Raw genomic sequence first — 18709 nt, 5'->3', positions numbered from 1 at the left:
GCTATGTTAGGTTATGTGATATTTTCTAGAGCTGTTTCTGTTTTTTCTCTAGTGTCTTTCTTAAGCATAATATAAAAGTGGTGAACAAAGGTTAAATATTAATATAGAGTCTCTCATGCTTCATTGAAAATGTTAGAATGTAGCACTGCTCTTGCTTGCAGCGGTTGAAAAATATCTTTGCTTTCCAGCATGGAAAGAAAACGCTGAAGTATAAGAAGATAGTTAAGCAAAATACTACAGGTTATCATTTCTCAAAACAGGAGCAGCAATGGTCAAGTAGATTTTGCTGAGTAAAGTCTTAGCAAAAGAGAGAAAGAGAAACTGAAAAAAAAAAGCAGCAGAAAATACAGAGACAGCTTAAAGCAGCACTGGGAACATGGCACAGAGAAAAGTCTTCAGAGAGATTTCTGCACTGACACCTGAGTAGCTGAGAGCTGAGAACATAAGGAAAAATCCTCCCATGCGGAAATCTATGGATATGGTGCATTCTTCGTGTAAAATACACAAACAAATAATCAGCAACGATGACTCTGCTGACCATTTCTAGTTCTAATTAAATGAAGGCACATCCTTGAAAACTAAACAAACTTTCAGACAAAAGGGGTAACAGTATACTATTATCTTTTAATAAATGCAGCTCTATATGGAGCAAAATTTTTCTACTTTTCATTCACTACAATCATATGCTTGTTTGTACCCTGCATAAAAATGGTAAAGAAAGATATGCCACATTTTGATCATATGGATATATATGGTGAATACATGTTACTTCTAAAGTGCTGACCACATAAATATTTATCATACATATTTTTCTGTGCAAGAACTGCATTTAACTTCATCAATTCAATTTCATTTAAAAAAGACTAAGCCAGCATATTGAACTGATTTCTGGCACAGCCGTAAGATTTTTTTTTCTTTACTGTCATTTTAATACATTATATTACCGTGCTATTTTTAAAAGGTCCCATTTATATTGTACATTGCAGTTCCATAGATTAAGAGTTAGAAACTAAAGATTAATTTACAGGAAATGCAAGGGAGGTATCAAAGCATAGAGACAGGAGTTATTTTAAGAGTTATTTCAGATAATATACCACAAGATCTTTACCATGGCATATTCTATGCAGTTTAGGCTTTGAACTTTCGAAGACAGGGGCTAACTATTCTTCATGTTCCTGTGGAATAACATAAGTATACCCTGTCATATGCTAAATTCCATCTCCATTCTATTTTAACAAATATCTAGCATGATAAATTACACTTACAATTTAAAAGGGGGAAACGAATTGTTATAAAATATCAATAATAAAGCTCAGAGTAGAACATTACAATATTTCAGTTACAATTACAAAAGTGAACCCTGTGCAAGTGAACAGCAGCTGAAATTCATCACCACCTGATGGCTGCTCAGTGGACCATGTGAAGGGAATTAACTTGTCTGTCCAGTTTGGAGCTGAAAACTCTCCATGTTACAGAAGCTGCCACCAAACCTGGCACCTTCATTGGCAGAGGCCAAGGGTGAGGCGGGTGTTGGAGAAACAAGTATTGCTGTGCTTTTAACTGCTGACAGACTAAGTGCAGGACTTCATTTGTCAGAGGTGATGGCGAAAACATTCCGAAGTTTTAAAAAAACCCAGAAAAAAATATATCCCCCACTAGATGGTTGCAGCCTTCGCACAAAATTGCCCAGTTCTTGTTTACTTGTAGTCATAGGACTGGGAATTGAAAAAAAAATTGTCTCTAAAATGATTTTATTCACACAAGAAGGAGTTATGGTCTTGGGGCAGAACTTAATGGGTGAGGTTCTCTGGCATGTGTAATACAAGAGGTCAGGCAAAACAATTGTGATGGTACCTCTGGCCTTTTAAATCTATGAATCTGTGATCAGTAAATGGAAATTGAACTGTTTGCAAAATCAAATAATGCCTCTTTTCATTTGGTCTACATAGCAGCATCTGAATTTGACATTTTATGGTGTAAAATATGAAGAGGTTAACATGATATTCTCCATGTGTGTGGGCATTATCCATTCCCACACAAAGTTTTTTTGCATTATGGGTTGTATCACATAAGCCATTTTAGATCCCCTTCCACTGTCAGTAAGGCATACATCACTTTATCACTTGAGTAATGCAAGTGCTAGAGAAAGCAAAATAGATCCATCAGTGCTCTGTGGATTCTAGACTTGCACTTGGGGAGTACCTGAGTAAAGGCAAGGTTATTCAGCTCTCGCATGGTATTCACTCTGATGTAAGTGCAATCAGGCTCTTTGTATCCCCAAATCAAACAATTAACAATTTCCCCAGCAGGACTATGCATATGTACAGAACTAGCAATTTTCTAATCATCCTCAACATGATTCTGTTAAGTTTTCTGGTCCTCTTAACTGTTCTGCTGATCATGATGGAGTGGCATCAGAAAGTAATGGACAGATTTAATTTGGGGAGGGTAGATTTTCTTTTACAAAGGCTCTAATTTTTTCAAATGAGAGAATTCTATTTAAAATAAAAAACGTAATACTGTCAATTGGATAGAAGATGGCACTGCAAACACAAAGTGATAGACACTGGCTATCCAAGTGAAGCATACAATTAATTCTGAATACCTCTCTTTCAAAATTATACTGATAATTGGCAATCTTATTCACCTGACTTTGCATTTGGCTAAATGACAGAGAATTCTATTAACTGATGCAGGTTTTTTTTTTAAAAGAAAAAAAAAAGTTCATTTGCAAATAGCAGGATTTACTATTTGTGAAATGCCAGTTTTCTTTCTATTAAAAAAAAAAAAAAAGAAAAAAAAAGAAAATTATTAAAGCAGTTTTAAAGGCAGGATTCCCATTCCAAAAATATGGCATTTATCACCAATTTAGGATTGTGGAACAGGCTTAGGAGTCACTACGTAAGCTATATGACAGCACTACCTCCCTGTATTTTTTCAACCACCTATTTTTCTCACAGTTCCCGCTCTTTTCTGCCTTGAGCCATGGGGTTCTGTCTGTGTTCTGGCACCAGTGTGCATTTGGTCATGCAGCCCCAAGAACTGGCAGGCCATTAAAAAAAAAAACAAACAAATCCAACCAGACAAGCCACCAACCAAAGAAAAACAACATCCAAGCCCTACCATAAAAAAAAGGAGGATTTTTTTCAAAACTCATTTTCCAGGATCTGGTTGCTTATGGGCCAATGGATGGAGGCATTCTGGCACAGCAGAGCAAGGTGCCATGTACGGCAGAGTGGGCAAGACTCCTGTGATCTGCACTGAGCATCATCTCCACCTGGAATCAGGGTGGCTGGGCTCCCTTTAGGCTTAGTGAGTGACATCTGTAAGGAGATAATTTCAGCCTCTCTAGTTTTGCATGCCAGGTATTCACCCTTCTCCACACCTCAGTAACTGTGTCATTTTCCATTCACCCTAGCTTTCCCATGACAGTTTGCCACAAATAGATTCAGAAATTGACTGTCAAGTTATTCTTTGTAATGTGCTTTATTGCCATACATGAAAATTGCATTGACTTTCCCCCAAAACAGGAGGAAAGATCTGCACTGTGTGCTTGATGCTACCTGCAGTGGAAAATTAAACCCCCAGTATGTGGAAGAACTGCCTATTATCCTTCCAAGCTCAGCTCAATGTCTCCTGTTAGTCTGGAAGTGAGCAGGAGAATGGAAAATTTTGGTCTCAGTAGAATAGCATCTCTGAGGAACACTTTTCAGTGTCAGAAGCCTGGCTTCTTTTTCGCCTTTTAGAACATATTGCCACACAATAACCTATGCCAGGTACTTTCTGAGGGTTGGGAGGGAAAGTTTCAAAGCCTATTTTAATCCTTTCCCTAGTTGACACCTCATTGTTTTAGACTTGTAATGATAAATGTGATAATGAGTAATGACATCTATCCGTGGAATGTGTGAAAGCAGGTCTGAAATGTCAGGATTCGGTGTGAGGAAAATGTGTCTCCAGCAAGGTCAGCTGCATTGACTTACTTTAGCCCATTGCTCATTAAAACACAGGCTGAATTTCTCATAAGTCTGGTCAGAGTACATTCTCTGTCTCCAACCCCCTGCACCTGCAGTTTTATTAGATGGTGCTCAAAGGCCAAATTATGGGAATTTTCAAACTCATTGTTCCCCATTAAAATGCTAATTCTGCCTGTGATTCCTATTGTTTAATCCCTTGAGTGCTTTAGGACACGCAAGACAGAGTATACATTCTCTGAAAGAGTGTTCACCCTGTATGTTTCTCCGTCCGGTTGTCAACAGTGGGCCAGGACAAATGGTGCGGCTTGGCAAGCGGACAAGGTGCTTTATAAAGCAAGGTGCAGCAAGCAAGCTGTGTGCAGTTGTTACACCGACTGTGCTTCTGCTGTTACATGTGATGTGCCTTTTCTATTCTCTTCCACATTGACTTTTATAATGCCCTCATCACCATAGTGCTGGAGTGCTTTCTAATAGTGCATTAACCAAAACAGCCAACATCTGTCACTTCTTTCTCCTTTCAGCCTGCCCCCAGGGAGAGGAGCCTGTGTAGAGAGAAACCTTTGGTAGAGGGATTTTTTATGAGAGCAAGACAGGGAAGGAGGATTGCTTTTAAAGTGTTTATTAGCGTATATGTTGTTGTAAATTTCTATGGGGCGTGGTGGAAGTAATGCACTTGGAGCAGAAGGTGTTGAAGGGGTCTGATGGTTCACGGACTCTGGGGAATTTCACTTCATGGTGTGCTTTTCTGGAAAGCTTTGCTCTGATCACCATTGTGCCAAAGGCTTACAGGTGCCAACCACAGTGTTGGTATATTGTATTATTGTTTGCTTTTGTAATTGTAACTGAAATATTGTTCAATAAGCCAAGGCCTGGGATGGTCATAAACGAGAAAGACCAAGATTTTGCATTTGACACCCGAAATTCTACCAGAGGTCAGCACTGACAGCACCAAGCTGACCCTGTGTGGGTAACTAGTGTTAGATGACATAATTGTGCCTTGTCGTTGTTTTGGTTTAACTTTCATAGACTTTGAAACAGGTGAGACTAGACAGTGACCTTTGCTTCCAAAGGAAAATGAAGATTTGAAACTTTCACCTAGAAACCAAGACCTTTGCACTCACCATAATCAGGAAAGAACTTCATTTGCCACCTGTGTATGTGCCTGGCAGAAAGAAAGTCTTTCATAGCAAGAAGTAAGAGGAAAGGAGTCACAGGTGATTAATTAAAATCTTCATGACTGAACTACTTTCTGCAGGAATGCTTGTTCTCATTTGGATTCTGATACCTATCACTGTAGAAGACATCTTTGTTCTGCTTTGTAATATTTTGCAAAAACAGGATTAGTGTTGTTTACAGCCATGATGATCTCAGGATAAAAGTGAAGAAAGGGAGAGGACGTATAATTTACTAAGTCAGCTAATATAGTGGGAAAAACAGTATCCTATTGCGTTTGGTATTAAGGGATGCCAAGGCCAAAAGCATCTCCATTTTATCCAGCTTTATCAATTTGGCTAAGAAAATGTGTACTTTATTCCAAAATGCTGCTGTTAAGCTCCACCTACTTTGTGTGTGTGTGTGTGTGACTATATCTAGTTTCTGAGGCTCCTGTTAAACCACTGATTGTTCTTCCTGCTTCCCTGACTTCTGTCATTCCTTCATACTTGTTAAACCATTTGTTTTCTATGCTACAATAAAATTATCATCCCTACCTGGCAGACATTGCCTGAGAAGAATCTGCAATGCTGAGTATGTGCTATCTAGCTAGTTTTAAAGTGTATTTTGACAATACTGAATGGCTTGTTGTGTCTCAATAGTCTGCTTTATACTAATTAATTCTTATTATGGCTGCCTTAATTTAACCCTCGGGAACTTGGGCTAACACCACCAGTGGTTCAGCTAAAATTAGCACCAGAATTTTTTGGTTGGGTCTTTTTTTTTCAGAACTTTTCATCTACAGACTGAATAGACATTTGCTATGGTTACTATGGTATGGTATGAAGCTTCAAAGGTAGATGAAGGGCACAAGGTAAAGAATTATTAATTAAACTTTTCCTTGAGTCACGTAGCAAGAGTTGATTCAGACATACCCCTGCAGTGGGCCTGTATTAGCACTACACCATAGTGCCTTTTCTCCTTTTATTAGATGTGCCCACCAGCAAATGGAAGTTTACAATCCAGATTTCCTCCTCTCCTTTTCTTTCCTGTCCAGCACCACGCAGCAGACAGACAGGTAAACAGTCTGGATCAAAGTTCATTAGAGTCATCTCAAGTACAAATAAAAGGGTTTCCACTCCCTTGCACGGGAACATGGCCCATGTCATAGTCCAGGTCCTTGAGACGTCTGTCTTGAAGAGAAATGTATAATGGTAAATTTAGATAGCACAACTACCTGCTCATGTGAAAGTAGGTAGATAACAGAATTGTGTTTTCTTACTTGTAGTTCTTAGGTTTTAGCCTCAAAGGGCAAGACGTTTAATGAGCATAGTAGAGTTTGGGTACTAGTTTGCTATCTCTGGGTTTACGTCTGCCTATCAAAAGTCTGTTTGCTTTTTATCAGCATGTTTCAAAAGCAAGTACAAAAAAGACAGAAAAAAATTTTTAGTAGTAAATATTTTAAACATTTTAGTATGCTATCAAAGGCATAAATATTTGTAAAGTATACTAATATAAAATTTCAACCCTGAAAAACAACAAATATAGTGGAATGCTAAAACATCAATGGTGGGGTTTTTTTCCGTTTCAGATGTTTTATTTAGAAAACTGTCATTCCTCTCACTCATTAAAGTTAGGGCATGGTAACAAATTTCTTAAACACAGGAAAAACACCAAATCATCACACCACATTTGTGTCTTCAACACATATCCATAGTAAGAGGATCTAGCTTTTAAAATAAATGTACCATATATGTAAAAATGTGTTATAACTTGAATACGTATAGTAGACCTTGTCCAAGTTAGTCTCTGTTCAAATAAATAGGCACTATAGAGACTGTTTTCACAAACCAGTAGATTCACAATATATCATCTTCACTATTTTCAATGACTGCATCCCTTGAGTACTATAGTTTGTAGTGTCATACAGAAGAGCCGTGTGACTAAACTGTTCATGAGGAGGAATAAAATTAAAACAAAACAAAACAAAAAAAAAAGTAAACCCAAGTTTACTGAGTTTACTTACACATCTTTTATTGGTCAGACTCTCTCAGGCCACCTGTTCTGTAGCTGCATAACTAAGCAGCTGTGAACCTGGTGAACTCCAGGAAAGTGCATGAATCCAACATGCCAGGATCAGAGGCCAGGATGTGACCTAACTTCAGTTTCAGGAACAAAACAAATAAAAGCCAAAGTGGTGTCTGCACGACATTTTTAGCGGCCTGAAAATCTGGGGTATCATGTTGCACCTAAGCTGGCGCAACTGCAAACTGCTGCTGGAAGCAAGTCCTGCTCCTGCCTGTCCCTCCTGGCCAGCCCGCTCGCTCTGTGCCAGCTCCCTGGCAGGGGACCTGCTGCTCTGCCTCCCTGTGCCTGTCTGGCTGTTTCGGTAGGTTTGTTTTCTATTGAGGCAGCTGACAAATCCAGCTCACTTTGCAGCTGCACAAGCATGAGGCCTGCTCGAGGAAAGGCTGGGGGAGCAGGTGGGTTTAGTGGGAGAATGGACTCCAAGAAAAAGCAGCATTTTATTTCCCTGGTGTTTCAATAGTTTACATTAGGCACTAACATATTCCCGCTTTCACAAAAGTCAACATAAACCAATGTGTCCTGGTCATGGGTAAGAATCATGTTTGATCAATTTCTGAGTGTGAGGGATAGAAGGAGGTGAAGATATTTTTGAGAGTGCAACAGTATGTATAAAATATTATGCATGTGTCAAAACAGAGTGAGATTTTCCATGCACTTCAGTTCAATCTCACAGCTTGGTTAATTGATTTGGGTGCTGCTTTAAAAATCTTTTTCTATTTCAAGCTAAAGGCTGAGCATCTGAGACTTTACACACGTCCCTCAGCATTGACCTCATTCACAGGTTTTTATAAACTAAGCACTCCTACAACTAGGACCAAAGGACGTGGTCCTGTATTCCTTATCAAGAGCTGAGTGTGCCATTTAAAAGAAAAGAGCGTCCTCTAGCGGAGAATTCTTAGTTTTACTCTTAATGTAGCGTTTGAAAGGGTTTGATTTTTAACTGGTTTTGTAACCCAAAAATACTCCAGCTCACGAGCCTATACTAAAAGTACAGTCAGCATTTCAAATCCTCAAAGTTCATGCTCATTCTCAACTTGTTTGACAAAGCTTTTGGCTCTTTTTACTCGTGCTGTTTTATTCTTTCAAAGAAGATACGTTTCAGTAATCTTATTCTTCTGCTATTAAAAGAAAAAAAGTGTCATCTGATCAAGAAGAAGTAATCACTTGTTTTATGTGACTCTTCTAACAGCGTGAACGATCAAACGGAGCATCTGCAAATTGCTCAAACGCTCTTGCAAATAGAAATAGTGCTTGCAGTCATAAGAATCGGTTCACAAATAACATACCAGTAGCAGAAAGTTAAATTAGCAATGAATATTGGTCACAATGAAGCACTCAACCAGCTCCTGATGTGACACAACTTGAAGGGACACAATGTACTTTGAAAGGGCACTGATGTAATAGGATGAGACACAGTGACCTTTGTATGGTTGCCTTATTTGCTACACAGGCAGCAATCAAGCAACTTTAAACAGCCCAGGGATTTCGTTCCTGACCTCTTCTGAACATTTTTCATTTAATAACGTGTCAGTGGCTTTTACATTCTCCCTTCCTGTTTGCACTGCACAGAGATGGAGAAAAGAGAAAAGAAGACAGATGACAAAAGCCCAATCTGACGGTGGAAGGCTCTCCCTCTCTGAAAGCCCTCTGTGAGTTATAGGGTTCAGGAGACTGAACTTGCGCTTATGTCAATAAAAAGAGCCAAAGCAGTTCAGTTCATCTACTCCCTTATTTTTCTCTGACATATTTCATCTCAGCCTGATATTCCCGTTACCAGTCTTCTATCTATCTTACACCTTACAGGAATTTCGTGTGCAGGATACAGCCTTCATTGTGCCAGACATGTTGCCAACTCTTGCAACTTCATCTCAAGCCGTGCAATTTCTCGGTGTATTCACAGAGACCGGCTGCTTGACCATAAAATCTCAGAAGAATGCCAGCTTTCACTTAAGAAAAAATAAGAAAGAAATAAAAATAATAAGAAGAAAGGTGAAGTCTCCTAATCCAAAGTGTAAATGCAAAAATACAGAATGTATTGCTCCAAGTGTGTTTCATACTTTTTAAAGCCCAGTGTCACTCTTTTGAGGCCTGAACTGTGGTTTCCAAATGTCTGAAGCTGGCAGTTCTGTGCCTGTGAAAATTTCTCATGTTGAGAGTTTATTCTCCACCACACAGCTCTGACCACTTCTGAGTTACAGGGCACAAAGTGAATTTGGCAGACAGCAAGATCTGCCTGTGCGCGTCAATCATGCTTACTAAAATGTCGCTCCTTATTCATTACATTCAAACGCTTTGTGAGTAAACTAAGACTGAATTGAAGCGTGGAGGATGTTTTAGTGGTTGCAGGGCACAGTCTGGTTAGAAAAATGGAGTAGGAAGATGTAATCTTTACAGCACTCTCTTTTCCACCTCACCTCGAATGCTGAAGTCTTATACCTGTACTATCCCCTCTTATGTTTCCTTCTAGGCTACATATTTCTGAGCAGAAATATCTGAAAACATGAAAATGTAAGACAATATAATGTAAACCAGATTTTTTTCTACTAAAGATGATTAAATAATGTCTAAGATAAAACCATGAAGTTATAAATACAGTCTTCACATGATTTTCCTTCAACTATAATCCTAATATTTTGCATTCATTTTTTTCCATATATTCTAGCAGATGGCATCTCTGGGTAGATGTGCAGAGGCATGGAGCTCTGGCAGTAACCTGTGTTCAGTCCCATTTGCTGACATGAAAATTCTCATTAGGGTTAAACTCAGCAAATAAGAAAATGAAAACTTACCTTAAACAAGTTTCTCCAATACATTTTTAGTTGGCAACAAAGTACACTACCATCCTCACGGCTTCTCACTGGGTTTTCAACTCAGGAGTTTTCTGTCCCTCAGTCAATTCCAAAAATACTATCTTTTATCTAGCAGACCTCAGCTCCCCATTCAAAATAGGAACAACAGCAATTCTTCGTTGCCCCATCATTAGCTTAACAGACTACTTCATTAGAAACAGAAAGTATACGTGAATTATGTGTGCAGACAGGAAAAAAAAAACAAAACACACAAACTAAAATTCTTTTAATAAATTGTAGAAAATAAAAAAAAAAAACACCTTTAATTTTTTGAAGCCTAGTGAACAATAATTGTGCTGTGCTTCTAAGAGACTTTGAGATCTTTTCCCACAGATTCTCTGAAGATCTGACCACTAAAAAGAAGGTAAATCAGATTACAGTACAAAGTGAAGCCTGCATTTGGTGCTTTGGGATTGCTTGTTGTGAGGTGCCACAGGTTCTGACAAGAGGGAGAAAGCTGTGAACCCGCTGTTGTCACAGAAAGCGTTAGAAACACAGTGGGCAGAGTTAGTTATCCAGAGACAGCAAAGGTGATTTCTGGTCTCTTTTTCAGTTTCTTAGTAAGGTTTTCCCCAGGTGAAGGGTAACCACTATCCCAGCCTTGACTGTTGATGCTTTAGAAGCACAGAGGCAACCAATTCAGAAACCATTCCATCGCACCCTATTTTCACCTGCTGGAATAACAGCTTCTCTACAAACACTCATAGACTGAAGCCTAGAAAGGGAAAAGAAGTTTTCAGTATCAAGGACAACTGGTTGTAGGACTGAGCTTTGGTGGGAGATGTGCTGATGATGCTGTGTGCCCCTCATTACAACCGCTTTCTCCTCAGAAACAGGGCAGGCTAACACCGCCATTACCTTCTTCCAGAAGTTCCAGCTCATCCATGAGCAACCACTGAACTCAGAGAAGAACAGCCTGTGTTACAGATGCCACCAAGACCACACAGTCCAAGTTTCAGGGGGATTCGGATCAGGGCTTCCAAGAGACGTTACATGTTAGAAATTATCGATGTGGTATATATGACTGGAACAGCCTTCAGCCTGTAATCAAGTCCAAATAGCCCTCTCAGTTCACATGCAATGACTCCCAGGTCTTCTGCAGAGCAGTTTTATCTGTTACATAGATGTCAATTTTCTTTTCCCCCTACGGTATAAATGATAGCAGATTAAGTTATTTATGTTTACAAATATACAAAGGGTGAGTGTCACGAGGATGGATGGAGCCAGGCTTTTCTCGGTGACAAACAATGGTAGGACAAGGGGTAATGGGTTTAAGCTGGAACATAAGAGGTTACACTTAAACTTGAGAAGAAGCTTCTTCTCAGTGAGGGTACCAGAGCACTGGAAGAGGCTGCCCAGGGAGGTTGAGGAGTCTCCTACTCTGGAGACATTCAAAACCCACCTGGACACATTCCTGTGTAGCCTCATCTAGGTGTTCCTGCTCTGGCAGGGGGATTGGACTAGATGATCTTTCAAGGTCCCTTCCAATCCCTAACATTCTATGATTCTATGATGATGGCATTGAAGAATTTTTAATTTTTCAACTGATAGTCCATTTGGAAGATTGTGCTATTTCCAAGCTTGGATTTTGGCTGCATGAGGAAAATCAGGTTAGAAACTGATTTTGTTAAATCACTGCAGCACCCTAATATAGACATATGTTTAAAGAGGTTTCATAATGATTCTGTTTAAAATAGTAAGGAATCAGCTTAAGCTAAACTAACCCCATGCACCCTTGCACAAAACACCAGCAAATGGCATGATGATGCTAATGGTACTAAAAGCATGAAGGATTGCACTGACCTATGAAATGCATTTCTAATCCTATTTGATTGCACTGCCTTGCACAGATGATGCTTGTGTATGTTTGTCTGGATGTTCTCTGAAGAACGCTGAACATTAGCCTTCTTTGTCCATGCATGCTGCGAAATTCTGAGTGCTGGTAACATGGTGGGAAATCTTGTGGTTAGGACTAAGAAGGGAATGATGTTCTTTTCTGTGGAGAGAGCATTGGACTTCTTCACGAGTTGGAAAATTAGCTATGAGACAATGCATCGTATTTGTAAACAATTCTAAACAATTCTAAAATGGAGCTGGATTATTGCAAACTATCATAGGTAGAACTGGGAGTAATGCAGAAGATCATCCCATGACAGGTCTTATATTCTTCATTTGCAGCCCCCACTGAGAGGATCTATAAAGATGACAGTTACAGAAATTTTTCATCTAGCTTTTAAGAGGAAGAAGCATGAGTTTTTTGCAAAGTAAACAGTGAAATCTGTTTGGCCTGAAACATCACATCACTGGTAATCATGCTGACCAGCTTTGTGTTCATTCTTCGCTCTTGTTAGTCTGTTCATAAACAATTATAATTTATTTTTTATACTGATACTGCGGAAGGAAATACTTTTCTGGGTGTTGTTTTCTCATTAAAATGCATTCCAGATTTCATATACAATAGGGTCTTGACATAGTACAGTAGTATTATTAACAAATAATGCAGTTTGTCCAAGACAAAGTATATAAAATGAGAAAAAAATTCATGCATCAGATGATTCTGACAGATTATCAGATCATACTGTATATCAACCATTTGCAATATTTGCAGAAAATGAGCACCCTACGAATGGGATTCTGAAGAGGCATCATGAATAGTTTGATTATTTAATTATCTTGTAAAGAAACCAGAGTGGCAATATTCTAGGATCATTTGCTGACAAATGAAGCAAACTAGAAGTTCAGTCCCTGGCAACAAACACGGAAATGTGTCCTATCCCATCCATCTGTCCTCCTTCTTGTCCCTTTGCAACTTAAGAAAGTCAAACTTCTGCAGTAGGCAAGACAGATTTAGTCACTTTATTTTCTGTCTGGATAGTCTGTCTTAGTTATAGGGATATGGAAAACTTCAATGGTATGAGTGTTTTGAGCAAAATATAAATGTCTTAAATAAAAAAAAAAAAATGGTAAGGAATCTGGGCTTGAAAAGTGTCACTACAAAACCTCATTGGTCTTAAAGGTTATGAGACAGAAACTACAGCAGGTGAGGGATTCACAAAACAAATAATCTCAGATAATCACTTATGCAGTCAGAGTACAGGGGGACTTTTCATCGGTTAAGAGGTGGCTCAGTATTTTTATATGAATAACTGAATAACTAATTTTCATTTCTAGCTAGAGGAGTGCTCCTGCTGCTGGGCATTGAAGGAAGGGCAAGGGCACAGATGTTGAGAACCTGTTAAGGTAACTTCGAATGATTTAATGCCTGTACTGTAAGAGAAGTTAATTTATCATGTGGGAATGAATTCAGAAAAGAACTTCTTATTTCTGCTAATAAAATATCTTCTTTCTGGAAAACTAGTTCAGGTTTTTCATGCAGACAGCAATTTTTATTAATCTTTACCATTTGACGGACACACATTTCAATTTTCAGATGATTTTTCTACAGTACTGGGACAGTATATTAGCTGAAAAATACACTCTGGAATGTAAGTGTAAAGTATGCATCCATTATGCAGCAGCATCAAGACAGAATTAGACTGCACTTTGAGACAAGATATAGTATCTGTCGCTCCTGTGAATGAGCCTTGATTAAATTAAATCCCCTACAGGGACAAAGGTTCAAAAGTTCCTGGTTTAATAAAATATACGGCAGAAAATGTGGGAAATAGTCAAATATGTGAAGCTTTACCACTGTAAACTGATCTATTTCCCAAGTATGTGCATTTTTTCCATACATACATATTCCTTGTCAAAATACTTTTTTCTTAAATAACACAGTGTTTGCACTGTTCACACAATGTGTGTGAAAGATCCCATGGTGGGTATAGGTATACCTCTGTGTACCCTTTGGAAGAAGCTCCAAGAAAGCATATTGCAAACCAGAAACCCTGTGGTCTTTCATTTAATTAAAATATATAAAAAACATAACTTATATATTATTCATTTTGCTATTCATTTCAACATAACTACTCTCATTTTCAGCCTTTAGAGAGCTCTTCTATTCTCTCTTAAATCTTTCATAGATAATGTTTGGAAGAAAAGCTGAACAATTGATAGTTTGGGAAGGATGAGAAGCAATTATCAGATTTCAGCCCATGGTTTTTGTATGAGCATTTAATGGTGCTGAGCAAATAAAAAAACTGTTGATCCTGGAGTACATGAAAAACATGGGAGGATGACCTGCTGCTCAGAGACAGTACTGACAATTCTCATGCTACAGTAATTGGAAGCATAAACTGAAGGAGATGACAGAGGTCTGGGGTTTCAAACATCTTATCTGAAACTGCAACCAGTTGTAGTGTCTGTGGTTGCACTTTTTCCAATTTTCCCATACTGAAGACTCAAATTGTTTCACAATACCTTCTGGAGGAAAAAAAATATTCTTTATACAATTGTTTTGATAAAAAAAAATAGCACTGCAAGATAAGCACAGTTCTCATGGGCTGCTTTTTGAACATGTTCACATATCTGAATTTAGAGTAAAGTGGTTTGAGAAACAACCAAAAAAAAACAAACCAAAGAAACAGGATCCTTCCATAGGCTTGTATGGAGACAGAACACCCTCAACACAAGAACTGAGTGGATGATTTTATACACCTTTTTCAAGCACATTTTCACAATTCTTTCTGCTTTCCATGAGTATAAGAGTGCAACTTCAAAAGAAAGGATAAAAATGGCAGATGCATCTTCCACAGAAGAGCGTAAATGATCACCATGATCACTGCAAATACTGTCAGGATGCTGTTAGCATTAATGGGTCTTCATTGTCCTGAGCAGCCTTTCCTGGGATCCCCATCCCGAACTTCTCCTGCCCCAGTTGTCTGTCAGGGTTTCCCAGATGGACCTCAGGTTGTCACCTTGTCTCCACTCGTGTCTTCAGCCTCATCTCCTGTCTCATCTTCTGCTGCCCCTGGATGGACGTGGCTCTGGTTCATCTCCAATCCTGTGTCTGAGGCTGCTGACAGACCCTGTTGCCAGCCCTGGTCTCTGCTCACCCCATTGTCACTGGACAAACAGGACAAAAGTTTATTGAAATTGCAGCAAGATAAATTTAGGATAACCATTAAGAAAATTGTAACCTGTTCTTAAGGTCCTTTCCAGTCACAATTTCCATGAACCTGTGAAATGTCTGCAACAACCAACGAATTAAGTTAAAATCACTGGTTATAAAGCTATTTTTTATTTTCTCCCATTTGGCTCCAGGGTATATTTGCATGATTTTTCACAATTACAGCTGACACCTCCTCTTCAAAACTCAGTAGAATTGTTGCTCTGTAGCAGACCTGTAACTGATCTTATAATAAATTTTCAGTTAAATGTTAACCTTGGCATCAGCGGGGGTTCCATTAACCCAGCAGATTTCATTTAGCTTGTCTCATGCAGAAGGACAACTGGACCTGTAGACAATCTGCTTTTGATGTCAGTAAGTGCATCCTGAGACTTTTCTATCTACCACTAAGATATAATCTGACCATCTTCAGGAAAAGTAGACTAGATAAGCCCATATGGGTTTCTTAAAATACCTGTAACATCCCAAAGCAACAGATTTTGCTATTTTGCAAAATACCACTGCAAGTTTTCCCATACAATACATTTTGTATGAGGCATGAATAAATTCTCTTGATACTGAGATGCCCAGCTGGGGTGTCTCAGGCCACAGCTTGTGTGACACAGCACCATGGCATCAACATGACGGCTGCCTCTGGACAAACATGTTAAATTAAAATAATAATGAGCACAAACTGGAAAATAAATGAGTTGGCTTTGTATTTGCAATGGAAATCAGCTAGGGTACACAAGAGCTTTCACTTTGATGTTCTAGCATATTTGTATAATAGCTGTTTTGATGTTTGCCTGAGACGTGCCTTCAGATTCTTCCAGTCATGTATTATATTACGAAGGTGAATGTAACTGTAACAGCTGCCTCGTTCTTTCCCCTCCCTCACTTGACTGTTAGGTCTTTCATCATGTGTTAAGATGAGGAAAGTGACCCAAAAGACATATCACTTCAGTTAAAGAAGTCATGTACAGGCAATATGATGGAGCAGGAGACAAGGACTACAAGTATGGTTAGAGGAACTATTCTGGTTATAGCCGAGATGAATTGATATTTTATTGATATTATCCCACCTCCCACCCTCCCCCCTCCCAGAGCTGCTTGTTCTTACCTTTATCTGCTGCTCTGCCAGAGATCCCTGCCATTGGGTTTGGGTTCTATTTGTTTGTTTCATTTTGAATAGGTTGAGTTATGCAGTTTCTAAATGAGTTCTGAGAAATACTCAACTGAAAAACCTTCTTTATAAGAAAAGGGTTGCTTCAAGCTGACTCAGTCGACAGGTTAGATATCAACCAGGAAAGTAACTAAAAGAATAGCACTGAGAGATGAAACCTCTACTGGGATTGTGGTGTGGGTGGAGGAAGAGGACATGGAGACAACACATTGCCCTGAATCTGCTGCTGTCAGCACAGCTTGTGTCACCATTATATATGATAAAAAGCATTAGCCAAAATACAGAAATGAGAAGGAGATTACATTTATGGCATCCTTATTAGCTGTCTTATTCTCAAATGACTGAAAGAAGTGATTGAATCAGTTTTAGGCCACTGTAAAAAAGTGAGCTCTGCTATTATTGTGGTGGTTTTTGTCCTTACCAGGAAGCTGAATCAGACTGTTGTTAAAAGAAGATTTTTATGAAGCTGCTTTAGATTATATTTATTATCAGAAATTTTATAGCTCCTGGTTTAGTCTCTCTACTGTGTAGTGAAATGCTTCTATATTTGTCAAGAAAAATCCTTCTCATTTAAGAAAATATCTGAAGAACTAACCCATGTCTAGTTATTAGAGTTCATCCTACTGCCTGCCTTCCATGTCTTGTTTGATCAGTTTTTCTGTAGCATTCATAAATAATTGAAACTGTTGATGATTTCCCTTAAAGTATGACATCTATCAAAGACCTTAAGAGAATGGCAAAGATAAAATAGCATAGCATAGTTTCTTATCCAGAGGAGAAACAAAAAATTCCAGTTCCTGAAGATGCATAGGAGAGATTTTTCATTATTATTACCTTCTTCTTTTGTCTGCCTTCCTTTCTGTGTTTTTTGATTCTTTTTAAACAGTACTCAGGCTAGATAATTCCTGTTTATAAGCAAAGCAACACGTGGATTCTCCAGCATATTTTGTATTTTGCAATTTGTAGAAATATAAAGTGCTGGAAGGGCTTCTTGCTAAAGTTTTGCCACTAAACTGAAAGGAATAATGAGGTGATCTCCTGGCCCAAAGCAGAAAAGTCACTCTTGTAAGGTATGACTTTGGGATTCATAAAAACAAGCATGATTCTTTTAAGTTTCCTAATGAGGACACTTTCTTACCATTGCACTGCTATATACACATGTGGATGCACAAATACACGGGCTCACTTTCCAGTTCATCATGTGAATATCTTGCTATTGCCCACTAGCTTGGGTACATTTGTTTTTGGTTTGTTTGTTTGTTTCAGACTAATGCATAAATATTCCTAGCCTTTGAAGACAGTCTGTATACTAAATGGTGTTGCTTCTTTCTTTAGTTGTATTTGTACTTAAACTGAGTCCTTCTTTGTGACTAACTGTATGTCTGAAAATGGGGAGATAATCTGTGTTAGTCCCAGCAAGAGTTACACTGGCTGATAAATATCATCACACAATTCTAGGTTCTGCTCACTAGGAAAGGAGGACAAGAGTTACATGATTAATACACTTAACAAACTCATTGTAATCTTAGTTTAGCTGTGTAAATGTAATCTGTTCAGCCAAACACTATATAACTTCTAGAGAAGATCATCAACTTGGCTGGAAAAAGAAATGCTTGTGAAATGGTCTCCTGCAAGGTGTTCATCTCAGACCTACGCTGTGGTTTAACTTTCAGAAAAAAGAAAAAAAGCGCACTGTTAGAATCCGTGTAGCCTTTTGCAGTTATTACCATCTCAGGGGAGAAGAGGGTTAAGAAGCTATTGAAAAAGATTGAGATAAAAACCTGCATTCAGGTAGAGGGCAGCATGTGTAGGGCAAAGTGAGAAAAAGGACCTGGATTTTCTATGCCAAGACTATAAGTGCGAAGAAAGGGCTCTCTTTGGGAACTAAATAGGTCTAGCATTATGAAAGGCAATCTTTTTTCCTAGTCAGAAAGCTGAAAATTGACAGAGTATAACTGTTCTGTGAGTAGGCAGGCAACCTCACGCCAGTGTCCTAAAAAAGGGATATTGCTCATGAGGCGATGTGAGGTTTTTGTTTGTTTTGTTTTCTCTGCACTGATGGTGAGTTTGCTGTTGAATGCTACATCCAGTTCTGACATCAGTGCTTCAGAAAGGATGCTGACAAACTTGGAAAGGCCTCAGAGAAGGGCCCTGAGAATGACTGTGGATCTGCAAAAGTCCAAAAAAGAAAGAAAAATTCTATCAGTGAGTATATGCTGAGCTTGCACTGGGAAAACTTTGGTGAAGTTGCACGCTGATAAAACCAAAGGTTTGTTTTGCTTGCCTTTACAAGAAGCAGCTTACTCAGGATTTCCCATACCAAGCAAAAATTAATTTTTTTTCAGTACCCGATTTACCTCACATGGAAACTGTGGGTTTGTGAAGAAATAACTGGGTTGAGACCCAGAGGATCACA

Source organism: Columba livia, chromosome 1, assembly GCF_036013475.1.
Source record: "Columba livia isolate bColLiv1 breed racing homer chromosome 1, bColLiv1.pat.W.v2, whole genome shotgun sequence".
NCBI classification, from domain to species: domain Eukaryota; kingdom Metazoa; phylum Chordata; class Aves; order Columbiformes; family Columbidae; genus Columba; species Columba livia.
Note: the sequence above shows the minus strand (reverse complement) of the source record.